The sequence below is a fragment of the Petaurus breviceps genome, unplaced genomic scaffold (genome assembly GCF_028583685.1).
Source record: "Petaurus breviceps papuanus isolate PSGF00001 unplaced genomic scaffold, PetGlider_PUasm1.0 490, whole genome shotgun sequence".
Lineage (NCBI taxonomy): Eukaryota > Metazoa > Chordata > Mammalia > Diprotodontia > Petauridae > Petaurus > Petaurus breviceps.
In genome coordinates, this window is record NW_027186352.1 from 22,883,728 (window position 1) to 22,902,551 (window position 18,824).

Sequence of the window (18,824 nt, forward strand, 5' to 3'; positions counted from 1 at the left end):
TCTCTCTCTCTCTCCCTCTCTCTTCCTTTCTCTCTCCCTCTCCCTCTCCCCTGAAAGGGCCTCAATGCTATATGATGCTGGGAGGTATCTCATTCATTTTTCATCAAGTGGCCATGAAAATATCCACAGTCATATACTGACAACCTGATTCATTGTGTGAGTCACAAACAAAAATTCCATGTTTGATTAAGGTTGAAAGATAGAGAGGAGAACTGGGCAGACAGATATCATGCAGGCATATGAAAAACAAAACCCCAAAGCTAGCATCCATGTCATGCCAGAGAAAAGACTCTTGACTTTCTCTGAGGGCTGGGAGGTTTTGCAATTTTAACTCCTGTTGTGGCTTTCTCCAGCAACGACGCTTCCTTGTTAATCGGCTCCATTTTGTTCCTCTGTCTCCCTGCTCTGCCTACAATACAGAATGCTGGCTCAGCATATGTGATGCCAAGTAATGCCAAGGGAAGATTTCTGCACACACCCCAGGGTTCTAGTGAAACAGTAAATTAAATACGTTACTTTTAAAAAATTATGATGAACCGTGGCTGTATTTATTTAAAGAGCAAAAAGACAAGCTGAGGAAGACAACAGGAAATGTGAATTCTAAACTAGCATTCCTGACAAACCAACCAGTTAAGCCTCATGTCTAATGATTTCCCTCTACGGTATAATGTGCTGAAGGGCAGTGGTGTTGTGCTTTCCCTACTTACCTCTGCTCCAGACCACATTTGAGATTTGCCCATTTGGACTCGAGTGCAGGAGAAAGCTTTCAGAGGAGCTCTCAATCTCTCATTTCTCTGCACCCAGCCCTTTCTGTCAACATTTATACTAAAAGCCAAAGAGTGACTGGTACAGTGACCCTGGGCAAGCTATGGCTCCTCTTTGAATCTCAACTTTCTCTTCCCCTAAATGGGGACAATAACATTTGTCTTACCCAATTCTCAGGGTTCTGGGAGAATGAAACTAGGTGAATGAATGTGAAGATACTTCATAAACTCTCCGATATAATATAAATAATGGCAGTAGCTATTGTTGTTATTAGATAAGGAAGGCCAGGAGTTGGTCCAGAACCAGGAGATATACCCCCTGGCCTGGGCCAGCAGGGTCACAGTCAAATTTAATAACAGATCACATTTTTTGCACAAAAAAATGATGGTGGTTGAATTCATATTATTACCCCAAACATAGCATTACTGCCTTCCCTGTCTAGTCTGACCCAGGAGATTTCCCCTTTCTCTGAATACCTATAATTTTATTCTGGTCTAACCCCAGGTGTTACTTTGAGCTGGAATTTAAACCACTCTGGATTGTCAGAACTGTCAGTATGTTGGGACAACTAGCACTTTGCTTGGGGGGTCTGGAATTTATGGGGTACTGAATGCTCTGCCCCTAGACAGGCTTTTTTTCCTCTTTGGTTGCTCCCAAGTCCCCCTAAGTCCTCCCCATCTACCTCATTCACCTTCCAGCAGAGGTCACAGTCTTTCAGCAGTACAGACCAAAAGGCAAACTCCCTACCCTAAGAACCTGGACCCCTCGGCCCAGGAAGCAGGAATGAAAACTCCCCAGCTCTCTCTGAAGATCACTCTCTCATTGTTTCACAGGGGTTAGTTTCAACCAGTGGCTCTCAAATTTTGAGATCACAGTAGTCCTTTACAATCTGAAGAAAATATTGAGGGTCCTTCCCCCGAGAGCTTTTGTTTATGTGGATTATATCTATTGATATTTAACTACAGTGCTGGCAGTTTAGATTAAACTGCCTTATCATTATGAAAATGGTTCTGACTTCCTGAACTCCTGTAAGGGTCGTGGGGACCCTTGGAGATCCCTAGAGCACACTTGGGAAACTGCTGATCCAAATCATAAGCTACCTGAGAGTGAGGTCTGTGTTTTATATAATAAATCATAATAATGATGATAACTTGCTTCCTCTCTGCCCTCCTCACACAATGCCATGTGATGGAAGTAGAGGAGGGAGTACGAAAAGCCTTCCTTTTAGAACCAGAAGCCCTAGGTTCCAATTCTTTCTATGGCACTTCAGAGCTTGCTGAATGATGCTAGCCAAGTCACTTTCCCAAAGCCTCAGCTTCCTCCTTTCTAAAAGGGGGATATTACCACTTAGACCACCTGCCTCCCAGGATTATTGTAAAAAAAGGTAAGAGCTTTCTAAAGCTCAATTGACATGGGGCAGCTAAGAGGTGCCACAGTGCATAGTGTTCTGGGGCTGAAGCCAAGAAGACTGAGTTCAAATCCAGGTTCAGGCACTTACTAGCTGTGTGACCCTGGACAAGTTACTTCACCCTGTTTGCCTCAGTTCCCTCATCTGTGAAATGAGTTGGAGAAAGAAATGGCAAACCCCTTTAATATCTTTGCCAAAAAAAAAAAAACCCAAACCCAAATGGGGTCATGAAGATTCAGACACAACTAAAGAAACAAATAAACAAAAAAAAGTGAACACCTCATCTCATCTTTTTAGGAGATTTTTTTTCCATTCAATTTGCTTCAAGTCAATAAATGTTTATATAGTGCTTGTTGCATGCAGTGTGGTAGGGCCCAGGGGACATGGCAAGTATTGATTTTAAAAACGTGATTTTGTACGTGTTTGTTATATATTTATCTGAGTACCTAGGAGGCAATAAGTAGAAGTACCTAGGAAAGAACTTTGTATTTTGAGTCAGAGACGTGGGTTCAAATCTCAGCTCTGCCACTCACTCCCTGTGTGGACCTTGGGAAAATCACTAAGCATTTATAGGCCTCAGTTTCCTTATCAGTAAATTTAGTGGATTGGACTAGCTGATGGCTAATGCCAATTTCATAGCTATGTCTGTGAACCCTACCTGTCTCCTCCAATAAAGTATAAGCTCACTAAGGATAAGGACTATCTCATTTTTTACACAGGTCTGGGAAAAAGTAGGCATTTAAAAAGTTGACTGATTGACTAGGACAAGGTTCCTGCCCTCATGGAGCATATAATCTAAGAGGAGAACAGATAGAACCATGTCACTGTATCCTACATGGCCAGGCATCATCACTTAAATAAGTTCTCGATAAACATTTGTTGAAAAAGGACTGAGTACCTTTTTTTTAACTCCCAACCAACAAAGTTAGAATTCAATTTCTATGGACAGCTGAGATCCTGAAGCTCTGCCCATGCTGGCCAGACATCCACACATCCCTGCTCTGTGGCAGCATTTCTGTCCCCTCTGGCATTGAATGGCACTTAAGGAAGCCCTGAGACTGTACAGATTAAATGGAGTTAACATGAGGCCTTAAGCTAAGCCAGTGGAACAAGAAAAATCGAAAATACAAGTGTGGAGCTGACAGCTCTCGGAATGGCAGCAGCTGTAAGGTCCCGTAAGGCCCTCCTCATGTTTTGGAGCAAAAGCTGGGCAGCCCCTAGTTTGGGACACTGTAGAGGGCATCCTCTGTGGCCCCTTCCAGCCTTGGGATTCTGGGGCTGCGAGCTGAGGACATTCTAGCAAGTATAGCATGGTGTTCATCCAGCCTTTCCTTTATCACTTGATCTTTACCCTTTGGCTCAACTCCTGATCTCATGAATTCACATAAACACATTGGAAATAAGATCATTCTCTGTGAGATGCTGAAGTCCATGACCCGGGTTCATTGTAGGGTTTCGTCAAGGACCAGAGCCATGGGACAAAGACGCTGTGTGCTGCCAAGCTGGCCAGTAGCTCAGAAATGGCCTTGCGTTCTCATCAGAAACAAAATGAGGGATTTTGTGAAGGAATGAATGTCGATGGCCAATACAGACAAACAAATAATTTCTACATAGAGCTTATATGATGACAGATTTGGAATGGTGGACAAAATACCAAATTTGGAGAGAGATGGCTTCGCTTCAAACCCTTGGTCTGTCTCTTAGTAGGTCCAGAGCTCTGGGCAATTCATGTGGCTGCCTTGTCTATGAAAGGAGGGTCCTAATACCATTGTCACAGTTGGACATGATACAGCTTGACAGGACAATCCTGAAGAAGGTGCTTTGTAAATTTTAAGATGCTACATAAATTAAGTTGTTGTTGTTATTGCTGTTAGTGTTAACCCAGAATCAGAGAATGTTGACCCTGGAGAAGATTCCCTTAGGGAACAACTTCCTTATTTTACAGAAAGACAGACAGACATACAGATAGACAGACAGACTTCCAGCTAGCTAGTGAGATGAACATGTAGACATATAGACAGACAGACAGATACAGATAGATGATAGAGAGAGAAAGAGAGAGAGAGAGATGAATGCTGACATCCATTCAGTGTTTCCTCACATGATCACAATACTAATAAACATTTTCTGCATGAAGAATACTATGTTAGGCATGAGGGGTATTAAAAAGATAAGTCCCACCTAAACCTTGAATTTATGGAGCTTATAGCCTGATACAGAGCTAAGACAGATAATGCTGATACATAAGAGTGTCTACAATATATAATAGCAGGTACCACATAAAGTGCTTTGTGACAGTCATAGGATCTGTAATTTGGAGCTGCAAGAGACCAAGCTACCTCTCTGGCAGGAAAGGCCATCACCAAATATGACAGGACCGGGGAAAGGAAAGAGTATTGTATGTGGAATCAAAAGACGTGGGCTTGACCAGAAGCTCCTTGTCAGGACATGAACCTCCATGGACAATGGTCAAAGGAGCTGGAATTTAATTCCAAACATCGCATGTCTCTCAAATGCTTACTATGTGCAATGCAATGAGTTTGTCATTGGAGATTCAAAGCTAAACATGAATGTAGCCTTCTCCTCAGGAAGCTTATAATCTATAGGGCACTATCCTTCCAGCTTCTACAGAAGAAGAGACAGACTGAGGAGAGGATATCCATCATTAGAAGCGTTCTCCTTGCTTATTCCTTTCCCTCCCCTAGCTCCTATGTAATAGCATATAACTAAATCAACTGGAACGACAATCAGCTACATAGCGTTTATGTGTCATCTCACCCAAAAGTCAACAGGAAATGTGGTCTCTAAACTTTAATGATATAAATGGCATTTATATGGTTCTTCCTGGTTTTTAAAGCTATTTACATGTTATCTCATTTGATTCTCACAACAACTAGGCAGAGAAAACGAGAGATTTACATTGACTTTCTCAATGTTTGTTTAAAACAACAGCAACAAGAGTGACTTTTGTGCCCAGTTCTATCAATTATATTGGAATTTGAAGTGCATGGACCTTTAACAGGGGGATCCCCAGGAAGCATGGAGCCATGGCAAGACCTGGGGGCAAAACCTGCCTAAGTTACTTATTTCTTGTTTGACCTTGCGTGAATCACTTTGTCTGGGCTTTGCTTTCATAGAATCAGAGAAATTAAGAGTTGGAAGGGCCTCAGTAGCTGCCTTGTCCAAGTCCTACCCAAAGAAGACTCCCTTCTCTGACACGCTCAAGAAGTCATCTGGCCTTTGCCTGAGATTTCCAGGGATAGGGAACTTGCTACTGGTCAAAGGGGGTTGTTCTGTGCCTGGAGAGCTCTTGTGGCTGGGAGGATTTCCTTTGTAGTAACGCTAAGTCTCTTGGGTATGTAGGGAGGAAAGGACTCTAAATCTTAAAGCGCTATGTGAATAGGAGTTACTAAGAATTATTATTGGTTTTGTTATTATTATATCTGCCCCTCCCCAATTTCCATCCTTTGCTCCTATTTCCATTCCCTCTGACCAAGCAGAAAGAGGCCAATCTATCTTGCACTTGGCAGGTCTCTCACGTCTGATGATGCTATCAGTCAGTCAGTCAATAATTATTTGTTAAGTTCTTGCTCTCTGCTAGACACTGTATTAAGTACTGGAGATACAAAGAAAGGACCAAATATTCAGGTCAGATTCTAATGGAGGAGTCAACACACAAAGGGTTATGCATGTACAAGACCTAGAGAGAAGAGATGGAAAGGAATCTTAGAGCGAGCCATTAGGCCAAAGATTTCCATCGAATGTAGCCAGAACTAGAAGGCTTCTACAAGATGGCTCAGCCCAACCTTCTAACTTCATAGATGAGAACTGGAGGCTTGGAGAATTGGGAGCGATTTGCCCAAGGTCACAGGTAGGAAATGGCAGAGCTGGGATTTGAACTCAGGTCTTCTTTCAGTTACTTAATACCTTGATGATGCTTCTAGTTGCCCCTGGCCTGGCCCCAGTCCAGGGTAATATTTCTGCTTAAGCTGCCTAATGGGTTTCCACTGAGAAAATCTCCCTAAGTCGAATTCCAGAAAAATCAGACAATAATCATATTGCCTTGACGATTTCCCTAGTAAAAACAAGCAGGATGTGCATAAAGAAGCCAGCAGGCTAACATCTCTCCCCAAATGAAAAACTCCATAGTTATAAAGAGAATGGAGAGAAGCCCTAAGAAGGATGGGTGGTAGCCTCCGAGCCTGTGGGCTGAGGACAGGGGGTGGAAAATAATAAAAAGGGGGGAAGTCCTTGCTTCTCTCTGTCCCACTCCCCACAAATCTGCCAATAACTATAACTAGTAAATAGTTCCTCAGATGTGCCAATGGCAGGCGTCCAGAAACTGCATCTGCTGTATTTAAATCTGCCTTGACATAGAACTGCCAGAAACAGAATTATTCATTTGAGTGGAAGCTACCACAGACTGGCCGATAGAAGGGCTGAAGCATTCAGGAAGGTCTTTCCTTTGGATGCAGAAGGGGAGGGAAAAAAATAAAGACTCACATATTATTTATATGTTAGTTAGTCATCTTTACTTTTAAAAAACCCGCAAAAAACTCTAGGATTTTATGCACTTCTGGATGGTTAAAGTCCAGCTAGACCATATCATGATCAACAAAGCCAATTCACCTGTACCAGTGTTCATTAAACACCTAATGTACATGGGGCACTATGCCAGCCTCTGAGGACAGAAAGGGAGAAACAGCAGTCTCTGCCTGCAAGAAGGGAGAGTCAGGGGAAAGAATCTAAGATTTAGACAAGGATGTCGTGGCACTGCTATCTGTATGATCTTTAAACTTTCTGTGCCTCAGTTTATCTGTAAAATGAGGGAGATGGGCTAGATGACCCCCAAGGTTCCTTCTAGCTCTAAATATGTAATTCTGATTTTTAAAAAGCAGATTTAAAAATCAATAGTTCTGTGGTCCTAATAAAGGTAGAAGGTAGACTGTCATGAACCCAAAGGTGAGATCCATATAATGTGTGCAATGCCTGTTACATAAAGAATGCTTAATAAATGCTTATAGCTGATAAAGGGCTCTAGGGAAATCTGACAAGAGACTGGGGAAAATCTAAGTTGAAAGAGGGGTTTGTGATGGAGAAAGGCAGGAGGCAGCTGTTTTAGGATCCAGCCTGTAGAAGGAAAAGTAAACAGGTGGCCCCAGGAAGACACAAGTTGACAAGGGCACAGCTGGCTAGGTATGGCAGTGACCATGAGTCTGCTGTAATGGAAGCTGCTTCTCAGCAATGTTCAGAGTTGGTTTTTAGCCCAAGTCAGTCAACTGAAAGAGCAGATGTCAACTTGCAGACGTGCCACAAACTCATTAAAGGGTCTCACAAGTGAATTTTAAAAATATTGTGAATTTGAATTCAGGAAATACAAAAAACAGGCTAAAGACAGTCTTTGTCCTCAAGGATCTCCCAATCTAGCACACAGCAAATACTTGGTAAGTATGGGCCTAATAATGATGATAATGGTATAAATGACAAGTGATCCTTTAAAGTTTACAAAGCACTTCAGACACTATCTCATCAGATCCTCACAACAACCATGTAAAGGGTTAGATCTTTATATCTCTAACACTTTGCCAGTGTCTGGCCCACAGTAAGTACCTAATAGATGGGTTTTGATTGATAAATGCAGAATAGAGATGGTAATATTTGCACCATCTTCTTTACCATGCTGGTGCAAGGAAAGCACTTTGTAAATCATCTGAGCAGGTAAACGTACACGTATATACAAATATATGTCCAGATCTGTGATTATGTCAGCAAATGAAATTGTACCGAGTGGCTGAGGAGTGGAGTGGAATCAGGAAGACCTGGCTCTGTCCCACTGTGGCACCATATGAGGCCACATTAGGCTTCAGATCCCGCCTCTGATGCTTGCTTCTAGTCTGACCTGGGGCAGACCGCTGACCTCTCTGATCCTCAATTTCTTCATCTCTAGGCTGAAGCAGATGACCTCTGCAGTCACTTGTGTTTGACATTCTGACTTTCTGATCTAGCAGCTCCCCACAATCCAAGGGAAGCAGTGGGGAAGGAGTCCTGGATTTGGATTTAGATGTCTTGGGTTCCAATTCTAGCCTTGTCACTTATGTGCGTGACTTCATTCAAACTTTCTGGATGCTTGTATCTTTATCCATAAAATGAAAGAGTAAGATGCTTTGTCCTCCAAGGTCCTTTTCTGTTCTAAATATATGAGCCTAGACCATATGTTAGAAGTGGGCAGAACCAGGAGAACATCAGCACACTATCAGCAATTTTGTACAATGATCAACTGGGAGTGACTTAACTCTTTTCAGTTATACAATGATCCAAAACAATTCCAAAGGACTCTGGATAAAAAAAAATGCTTTCTCTCTCCAGAGAAAGACCTGATAGAGTTTGAATGTAGATCAAAGCATAGCATTTTTTACTTTATTTTTTTCCTTTCTCTTTTTGGTCTCTGTTTTCTTTTGCAATATGACTAATATGGAAATATGTTTTGTATGATTGCACATGTATAATCTATAACAAATTGCTCATCTTCTCTTCTCTAGGAAGGGTAAAAGGAGAGAGGGAGGGAAAGAATTTGTAACTCAAAATTTTTTAAATGAAAGTTAAAAATATTTGCTTGGATGTAATTGAGAAAAAATAAAAATTAAATGTAAAAAATGTGTTGCTATTCTTCATTAGAGGAGGGAGTTTCCACACCAGAAATTCTCCACAGATAAAATCACAAGGAGGAGGAAAATATGTCCAAAACCTCTATTAAGGTCCTACTTTGATGCTTCAATGTGTCATTATATCATGACAAAGACAGTGAGTTCTCAAAGACCTTGCCTGTGGAGCACAAGTTCTGATAGATTCTACCAAGATTTAGGAGCATGTTCCAGTTCGAAGACCAGTCCTGTTCAGTTGGGTTTCATCACCAGATTGGCTCCATAAAGGTGAACTTTGTGGCCATGGTACCTCCTAAAGACCATTTACTTAGTTATAGGGGGATCATTATGTGTGTTGCAGTGAGGAAGGAAGGTCAGTTGGGATAGGAATAGGGACTGAACCTGCATTTACACTGGTTTGAGGAATTCCCAGGAACACCCTTTACTACCACAGGTTGGCATCTTCTCTGTAATTCATAGGCTTAGAATAGAATTGCCTGAAGCAATGAGGGATTAAATAACTTATATCAGAGGTAGGATTTGAACCCCACTGGTCTAAAAGACTTTACTTGTGAAATTCCACAATGGGAACTGGACCCAGGAAATTTGTTCTCTTCCCTCACACACTTTCCCTCCTTGATTCTCAGAACCCCTCCAAGAAACAGCTCTCCAGCAGGGCTAACCTCAAGGCTTCTGATTACCCCTTGCCTCATCACCCCACTTTGGGAAGGGTTGACCTCGTAATTACCAAGGGCTATGAATAGGCATGAGAGCTGTGCATGGCTGATGCATCTCCAGACTCACGTGCAGATCCATGATGTAATGGAAGCATGGCATTGTTCTGGCCAAAGCATTGTGTGTGATCTTTCAAAACCTAGTAAAAGCTCCATGTTTTAGTCATACTTCGGCATTTTATGAGCAGCTGGACTTGACCACTGAGCATGATCGAACTTGTTTAATGAGAGTAAAAATAAGATTGAAGGCTGTGAAGTCCTCTCCCCACCCTACACACAAGGGCCATGTGCCTTTTTTGCTTCAAGGAAAAGCAGGGGGTGGAGGGTAGAAAGATGCTCTTAGGATCTAGCCATGAATGTTACATGAAGACCCACTGATTGAATAGGACAATTCTGTATCAGAAATTTAGAACTAGAAGGGACCTTGGAGTCCAATTCCCTCATTTTACAGATGGGCAAACTGAGGTAAGGATAGAAAGGTTAAGTGAATTGCCCAGGATCACACAGCTAATAAGAGTCTGAGGCAGGATTTGAATGAGATTTTTCTGACTCTAAGCCCCATGATCTGTTCACTGTATCCTGGCACTTCTCAAAAACAGAGCAGTTTTTATCCATCATGTAGTTGTCCCACAGTGGAATGGGACGCCTGAGAAAAAGGGAGGTCCTGGGTACTAACGGTCTTCAAGCTGAGGCTAGAGGACCAACTGGTGGGGATTCTCGTTCAGGTCTGGGTTGGACCAGATGACCTTTGATGTGCCTTCCAACTCTGAGATTCTATGACTGGAGGAAGTAAACCAAATCAACAAATTAGCCAACAAACATTTATTAAACTCTTAATATGTGCCAGGCACTGGAAATAGAGATCCAAGCAGAAAGACAGACTGTCTTTAAGAAGCTTACATGCCAGTAGCAGGGGTGGGGGTGGGGGTAGACAATATAAAAAGGAAGCTGAAAAGCCAGGAGAGAGCTAGAGGAAGATTCTCAGTGCGAGGGACAGTGTAGAGAAAATCTGGAGAGTCAGCAGCACAGCCCTCAAGATGGATTATTTCTTTACCTGCTTCCGTGACATCTCAATAATAAAATAGCTTCACTACAAGGCATGTAAAAACTACGAGCAAGAGAAATTTCGAATTGAACTGTTCCCATGAAAAAGAAAACTTCAGCCAGTGAAAATGGAAAAGACTGAAGTCATCAGCCCAGTGAAGGCACGGGCAGAGCTGTCACTGCTTCTGGGGAAGGGTGTGACCATTTTCTCTCCCACGGAGAGCAAACTTCTGCCACCCTGACTCCCTGTGATTCAGAATTCTGGGTTGCCTAAGTAAAATCTCCCATCCCCTGCTAATATTTCCCCTTCCTTATTCCCATCCACCTCAGCCCCACCCTTCCCAAGACCCTTGCTAGCTCTTAGCACCCCTTCCACTGTGCTCCCTGGGACCCCTGTCTTACTGATAGTCAGCCAGCAAGCATTTAATGTCAATGTGCCAAGCAAAATGCTGAGCGATTGGGGCAATAAAGACAAAGGTTAACCAGCCGCCTTCCAGGTGGGCATCACATTCTTTCATGAAAGAGAAGTCCCTTGAAGGCAGAACAGCAGTGACCCACAGCTGTAACTAAAGAAACGATCTTTGATTGGCTGATCTCCCTCTAGAAGACACTGAATCCCTGGTCACTCTTTCAAGGTTTGAATAGACCTCATTTCACTCCTCTCCAGCCCACCTCCCCACCCCCATAGTCAAGAGGAGGCAGCATCCTTCTTTATTTCTCATTGCCCCCTTCCACTGCCCTCTTCAGTAACTTCTCCTTTGAGATTCCCTCCATATAGCCTCCCCCTATCCACACCCTGGTTGCATTATCTGTCAGCCTCCAAGTCATTCTTATACCTTCCTCAAGGAATAAAGGGTCAGATTCACAGTATTATTTTCTATTCCAACTTTAGTCCCCAAATTTGGGGATTTCCATATATATGTTAATATTTCCTTCAATACCCTGTGGGGCTTTCTTTAAGTCCCAGATAAAATCCCATCTGCTACAGGAAGCCTTTCCCAACTCCTCTTAATTCTAGTGCCTTCCCTTTGTTAATGATTTTCTATTTGTCCTATATACAGCATGTAGATAGTACATAGTATGTATTTGCATATATGTATAATATGTATGCATGCATAACCTATAGTATGTATTTGTTTGCTTGTTGTTCCCCCCCCCCCCAATAGATTGTAAGGCCCTTGAACGCAAAGAATGTCTTTTGCCTCTTTTTGTCTTCCCAATACTTACCACAATGCCTGGAACACAGTAAGTGATTATTGAATGTTTATTGACTAACAGATTGACTAAGGTTAACAGTAAGAATTATAACAAGATGTGTAGGTTTGTATTACTTTGTATTGGCCTGTTTTATCCTAGTCTACCATCATCAAATGGAAAACTTCCCTTTTCAAGCCAGTTGATTTCATAAGTTACTATTGTTGTTGTTAATACTAATAATAACTCATATTTCTGAAGTACTTTCAGATCAACAAAGTACTTTCCTTACAACAACACGTTTAAGAATGTGGCACAATTATTATCATCTCTATTTTACAGGTGAAGAAACTGTTGACTGGAGAAGTTAAATACGGGTCTTTGATTTCATAGTAAGTATTGGTGTTGGAATTTGAACCCAGTTCTTTTGACTCCAGATCAATTGATCTTCCCCCTTATAATACTATCTTTGTGGAATAATAATGATTTTTATTTATCTACCTGGAAGTAGGTAAATGATATCTCTTAGTCAATAAACATTTACTAAGATGTTTTGGGCTATATTAGCAATCCTATTTTCATATAGAGAAATTGAGGTTCAGAGGGTTTAAATAGCTGCCCCATGGCTACAGAACTGACTGGTGTTCCTTTGTGTATTAATGTCTGGACACACATCATTTGGACAGAGTCATAGCTCCCTCTAAGGACTACAGCCTAACTTATTCCTTGGTAATATTTATTTGCAATAAAATAAAGCAGAAATGTCAGTCTTACTTTCTTATATAATGATCTAAAATCTAAATGTGTTAACAAACTGACATTGTCAAGGTGTCATCATCAGTCCTCCCTTGCTGCCTCCTCCTCCCCACCCCTGGTGGTAGGGAAACTAAATTATAATGAAATAATTCAACAAAACGGACATTTCTAAAGCTCGATTTTGAGAAACATGGCAAAGATTCTTCTGAAGGCTCTGTCCTTTCTTATCAGGGAAGGTTAAATGGCAGATTGCCTCAGGGATGTTGATAGGTTCCCACTGGTGTTTGTTTCATCAAATATCCCCCCAATTTTTAAGTGAGAAAATTCAGTCAAAATTAGCTCACTCTAAGACAAGTTTATACCTCAGAATTTATCAGTGTGTGTGTGTGTGTGTGTGTGTGTGTGTGTGTGAAAGAGAGGTGGGGAGAGGGAGGGAGAAAGAAAGAGGAGGCAGGGAGGGACAGAGAGAGAGAGAGAGAGAGAGAGAGAGAGAGAGAGAGAGAGAGAGAGCATTTCTACAAGCAATGATTACTTCAGGGAAGGAGACTGAACATTGCCCAACATTTTAACGTTGAACATAATTGAAGAAAATGGCTAAACACCAGCCTGGAGCTGTCTTCCATCACATTCCCAGTAGGAAGGATGCAGTTTCCTTTAGCCCCAGCCCTTAGACGAGAGATCACTGCCCTTCTCCTCACTCCAGGTTGTTTCTTTGCATCTCCCTAATTTAGTCAATTCAAGTCTACTTGAATGACCTCAAACCCAGGCTGAAAGCTTTAATCAGGGGTTTTTAAACCCAGAGACCATGGACTCCCACAAGGAATGGATAGAGTTCAGTGGTCCATGAAAGTGGATGGGAGAAAAAAAATCTATGTCTCTATTCTCATTAACCTCTCACTGAAATTTAGCATTTCCTTCCATTATGAGTAGAGATAATAAACATCATTGTGAGAAGGGATCCATAGCCGTCACCAGACTGCCTGAGAGGTCCCTGAATAAAAACAGGTAAGAACCCATTTAGAAGCAAACAGGATCTGAGTTAGGGAGTAAAAAGTGAACAAGAATAGCATCTAAGTGTCATTGAGAAAAGAGTGCTGGCCTGTGAATCAGGAGGAACTGAGTTCAAGTCCAGATTTATAACTGTATGACTGGGTAAGTCCCTTGATCTCTGTCTCAGTTTTCCTCAGCACCTATATCCCAGGGCTGCTGTGAAGAACATATGAGACAATATATGTAAAGCATTTGACAAAACTTTAAGCATTACGCTTGTTAGTGTTATTGATGTTATTATCATCCTACTTCTTAAACTGCTACTGTTTCTTTACTTCAAAAAACACGGAAAAAAGAAATAAAAGAATATCTGGGGATTTAAACATATTTAACATATTTTTCGCTCCAGGAGAATGAAATAAAAGTTTTCCTGCAAAGATCTACAAAGTCTCCCCCCTCCCTCATTCCATCCCATTTCATACTTCAGAGGTGAAGAAAACCAGACCGTCAACTCACAAGATAAGACACTTCTGTCTCTGGACTTGGAGAAAGTTTCAGAATGTAAAGAATGCTGTATTTGTTTTGTTTATCCAGTTCGCAATGAATTGTTTTGAAAACCCTCAAGTCAAAAGTTCATGTGACATAAATAATTAGGACATGAGGATTTTAAGGAGCACCTGCCAGCTGAGAGTGATTCATTCAGACCAACCCAATTCACCAGCCCCCAGAGCCTTTCAAATACAGAACCTGGTGAGTAAAGATACACAGCCCCTGCCTTCAAAGTGTTTACAAGTGATCCAGCCAATTAGCAGCAGGAGCTGAGGAGGTGCAGGCTTCTGTCCTGCCAGGACCTCCAGGCAAAAAACAACCTCCCTGTTCACACACTACTGGAATCGTACTTTACCAGTAAAGGAGACGAGGCATAACCATAACACAAGAAGACTGTCATTAACAGGTGGCGGGGGGGGGGGGGGGTGGCCAGGATACCATAACCGATACAGAAAATCTTATTCAAAGCACTTTACCCATATTATCTCATTTGAACCCCCAATCAGTGCCTGTGAGTTTCAGTGCTGCGATGATTATCATTTGTTTATAGATGAGGAAACTGAGGCACAGTCCATGGTCACAGAGTCAGCAAATGTGAATACAACCCAGCACTCTACCTACCCACTGCACCACGCTGCCTAAAGGGGAAACAATGCTTGGGTTAATTTGTTGCTGTTCAGTCATTTCAGCTGTGTCCTACTCTTTGGGATTTTCTTGGCAAAGATACTGGAGTGATTTGCCTTTTCCTTCTCCAGCTCATTTTATAGATGAGGAAACTGAGGCAAATAGAGTGAAGTGATTTGTTCAGGGTCACATAGCTAGTAAGTGTCTAAGGCTGGATTTGAACACAGGTCTTCCTGACTCCAGGCACCAAGATATCAGAGCTAAATTAGAACCTTCACAATTGACTTCAGATCATGATAAGAGATCTAGAAGCAAAAAGGGGGCTGAGAAGCCATCTAGTCCAACCTCTTCATTTTACAGATGAGAAAACTGAGGCCCAGGGAAGTTCTATGACTTGCCCAAGGTCTCACAGCTAGTCAGAAGTAGCGTCTGAACCCAAGTCTCTCACTTGTGAACCTTTGTCCTTTATATGGCACCAAAATGTCTCATCTGATCTCTTTAGCTCCTGTGTGGAACGAATAACACCTTCCACACAAGTCTGGAATTCCTTATTAACATGGTCATGTGGGAAATGAGCTGAATTTTTAAAAAATCTTTGAAAAAAAACAAGGTTCTTCAGAATGTCAGGACCAGCCTTGAAAATGTTGGACCCTTTGGAGCCAGGTTTCAGTCTCATTAAACTGCCTTCAGGTTGTTGTTCTCAAGAAAACTAAATGGATCCTCCAGATTTAGTCTTTAAAAAAAGTGTTTTTATTCCAATAAGACTTTAGGGGGTTAAAAACAATGACTGACTGACTATCTTTTCTTTCTTTTCTTTTTTCAGGTTGCACATTTGCAATTATTTTTTCCCAATTACATGTAAAACAATTGTTGCCTTTTTGGGTTCCCGCTTCTCTCCCTCCCTCCCTCCTTCCCTCCCTTCCCTCCCCCTTCCCTAAGACGGTCAGCAGTCTGACACAGCTTATACATGAGCAATCACGTAAAGCTTTTCCACAGGAGGCATTTTCAAAACCACCTATCTTTTCAAGTTCAACCGAGTGTAAATGGCTCCTCCTCCATGAAGCATTTCTTGATCTTCCTGTCAGGAATGATTTCCCCTTGGCCATCACAAGACACTCTGTTCTGTACCTTTTTAATGTGCTTATTATGTAATTTATATAATGGTCTTCTCTGCATCTCATCTCCCTATTTGGCCATAAGCTTTGTGGAGGGAAGGGAGGGGCCACGCCTTACCAAAATGTTGTACCTTTTCCAGTGTCTCTTGCAGCTCTCTGCCCATAGATCATGGGCAACAATTCAAAAAGTATTTGAGGGAAGGGCATTTCAAGGCATAGGGCTCAGTGTGAGCCAAAGTCTAGGGATGATAGTGTAGTTGGCTGAAAGTGTATCAGTTAAGTTGTACCATGCAGCGTGCAGAGGAGAATACTATCCCAAGCATTCTACTACATATATGGGCAGAAGGTTCCAGGTAATCTCTTTAAGAAGACAAATACAACCAAAGTTGAATTTGTTTCGTTTTTAAGTAGATTTTGAAATTCTTCTGACTTATGTAATGGGGGATGTTGGCCTGCTGCTATTAACCCATTCTCTTTCTTTTCAGGAATGAGAAAAAGACACGATGCTTAAACTAATATCTAATAAACAAAGATCTAACAGTGCAATATCCAAAGGGAAAGAGAGAGAATCAGGTCATAAGCAGAAATCAAGGACACAGTCAACCATCCCTAAAAGGAGAGGGAAGTTGGCACTTCCCCAGAGATGGGATCAATGGTCTTCATAAGATAGATGAAAGGGGGAAAAAGCAACAGAAACCACCATCCCTTAGCCTTGGGCTAACTCTAAAAAATAAGGCAATTCATGTGTTTCAAGATTTACTTTTATCATCCTGCTACATAGACCAAGATTTATACCTTTGAGTTTCATCCATATAAAGTAAAAACATCTGAATATCTTTGTCTTCAGTGTGATTTATTGGATAAAAATCCAGTCCTAAAGCCAGAAAGACATGTTCAAGTTCAGCCTTTGGCATACACTGGCTGTTTAACCTTGGGCAAGTTACAACCTCAATGCTCTTGGAGAAGGTACTGACCTGCCTTGTAGAGTTTCCTCATTTCAGAGTTCTCTGTACCAGCAAGATCACAGGACTATTCCCTAGCCCTAATCCTCTCTATCTTCAATCTGTCAGTTTTTATTAAATCATACTTTTGGGTTTTTTCTTAGATTCGTAAGTTTTCAAGATGGAGAAGACTTGAGATCCTTTAGATGTACAACACCTTCATTTGACATCTATGGAAACTAAGGCCCAGAGAGGCCAACTACATAAGGAATAAGGAACCAACCCAAAACTATTAATTAATCCACTGATCTCATCCACCAGTAGTATTGGCAAAAGCTAAACATCCTGATAGACTAATTGATGGAATGGCTATCCAAAGACATAACATAATCTGGCAATATAATTTTTCGTCCACTCTGTTTTTCCAATTTGGATGAGGAGACCAACGTCATCAGTATTAATAATAGCTAGCATTCAAAGTTTGCAAAAACACTTGACATATGTTAATTCATTTGATCTACACAACCACCCTGTGAGATAGGTTCTAAATTACTCTCATTATATAGATGAAGAAATCTAGGCTGACAAAGCATCAGAGACAAGCAGGATCACACTACTAGTTGAGGTAAGATCCACACTCATATCTTCTTGACTCCAGGTCCAGCAGGCTATACAGGGTACAGCTATTTCCTTCACTACACCATCTCCCTTGTGATACTAAATGCTTGTGAATCATGGGGTACCAGTTGTAGAATAACTGCCAATGGATTAAAATGACTGATAATTCGGGGAGGGAGGGGGACAAAATGTGAAACTCAAGGAATCGTGGAATTGAATCATGTAAACTAAAAGTAAACAAACAAATTAATTTTAAAAATAAAAATTAATATTCCTTTGAAAAAAAATTAATTATGGGTGGTAGGGAATGCTCCTGAAAAAAATGACTGATAATTCAATGGAAAGACACATGGTGAAAATAAGCAGGTTTTCAGATTTTCTTTTTTAAAAACTTATTTCTAATATTCTTTTTAAATTTCCTCCTTCCCACCTTCCCCACATGCATTGAGAAGGTAAACACTATATCAATTACACATGAGGCTGCCACATTTTCAAAGATGATGCGTATTAAGAGTGGTCAGAAGAGGATACCAGTGGAGATCTGTGCAGCCAGAATAGATTTGGACTGATCAGAGAATAAAGAGACAAGACATGGGCAGTCCAAGAGGTTACCAGCACCCCCTAGAGACGAAAAGAACCAGGGGAAGGTCTTGAGCATGTTAGGGAAGACTTGGAGGAAAACATGGACGAGAATCTCCCAAGATGAAAAAGCATTAGGGGATTATAATTTGGGTCAATCAAAATCTCTACACATGAAATCATTGAAATTGCAAAGTATCAGTGAAAGAACATAATATTATGGCACCAGGAAAGCTGAGAGACAAGCTCTACTGTGACATCAACATCTCTGTTGGGTTTTTATGTATATAATAATTTTCTTTTTCTTATCACAAGGGTTAAGTGAAGTCAGGTCAGTAAATATTTAAACAGCTTCTTCTATGTGCTAGACACTAAGAGCTGGAGATACAAAGACAGGAAAAAAGAATATGATTCCTACCCTCAAGGAACTTACAATCTAATGACACCAGGATGTTAAAATAGCATCAATCTAAATTGCTTCTTTATTTAAAAAAAAAAAGCTCCATTAACTAGGGAATGAGGTGACTGAATATAGATTTCTGGTTAACCAAAAAACCATTTGGTTTAATCTCTGAAGCTGAGAATTATTCCTAAATGTATTAACACATGATAGCAATAAAAAATATGTTTGCACATATACAACACATTTCTATGTGCAGATATGTGTGTATGATGCTTTGAGAGGCAGCATGGGCTAGCAGGTAGAGGACCTAGTCTTGGCCCCAGAAAGTCACGGGTTCAAATCCTCCCTCTTCCACAGAGGGTCTGTATAGCCCTGAGTAACATTTAACTTCTCAGGGCAATGAACAATTCTCTCCCTCTTCCTCTCTCTCCCTTCTTCTCCCTCCCTCCCTCCCTCCCTCCCT

General features: G+C 41.3%; 2 protein-coding genes across 10 annotated transcripts in view; one reads left to right on the forward strand and one right to left on the reverse strand.

The window, feature by feature from the left end:
* Positions 1-18,824, reverse strand: part of ANK3 (ankyrin 3) — a 741,327-nt gene that overhangs the window by 325,363 nt on the left and 397,140 nt on the right. The gene's annotated exons all lie outside the window — the stretch shown is intronic.
* CDK1 (cyclin dependent kinase 1) overlaps positions 6,831-18,824 on the forward strand; it is a 470,854-nt gene continuing 458,860 nt past the window's right edge. The window contains exon 1 of the mRNA XM_069101843.1: positions 6,831-6,840. The gene's annotated coding sequence lies outside the window, so the exon portion shown is untranslated. The remainder of the gene's footprint in view (positions 6,841-18,824) is intronic.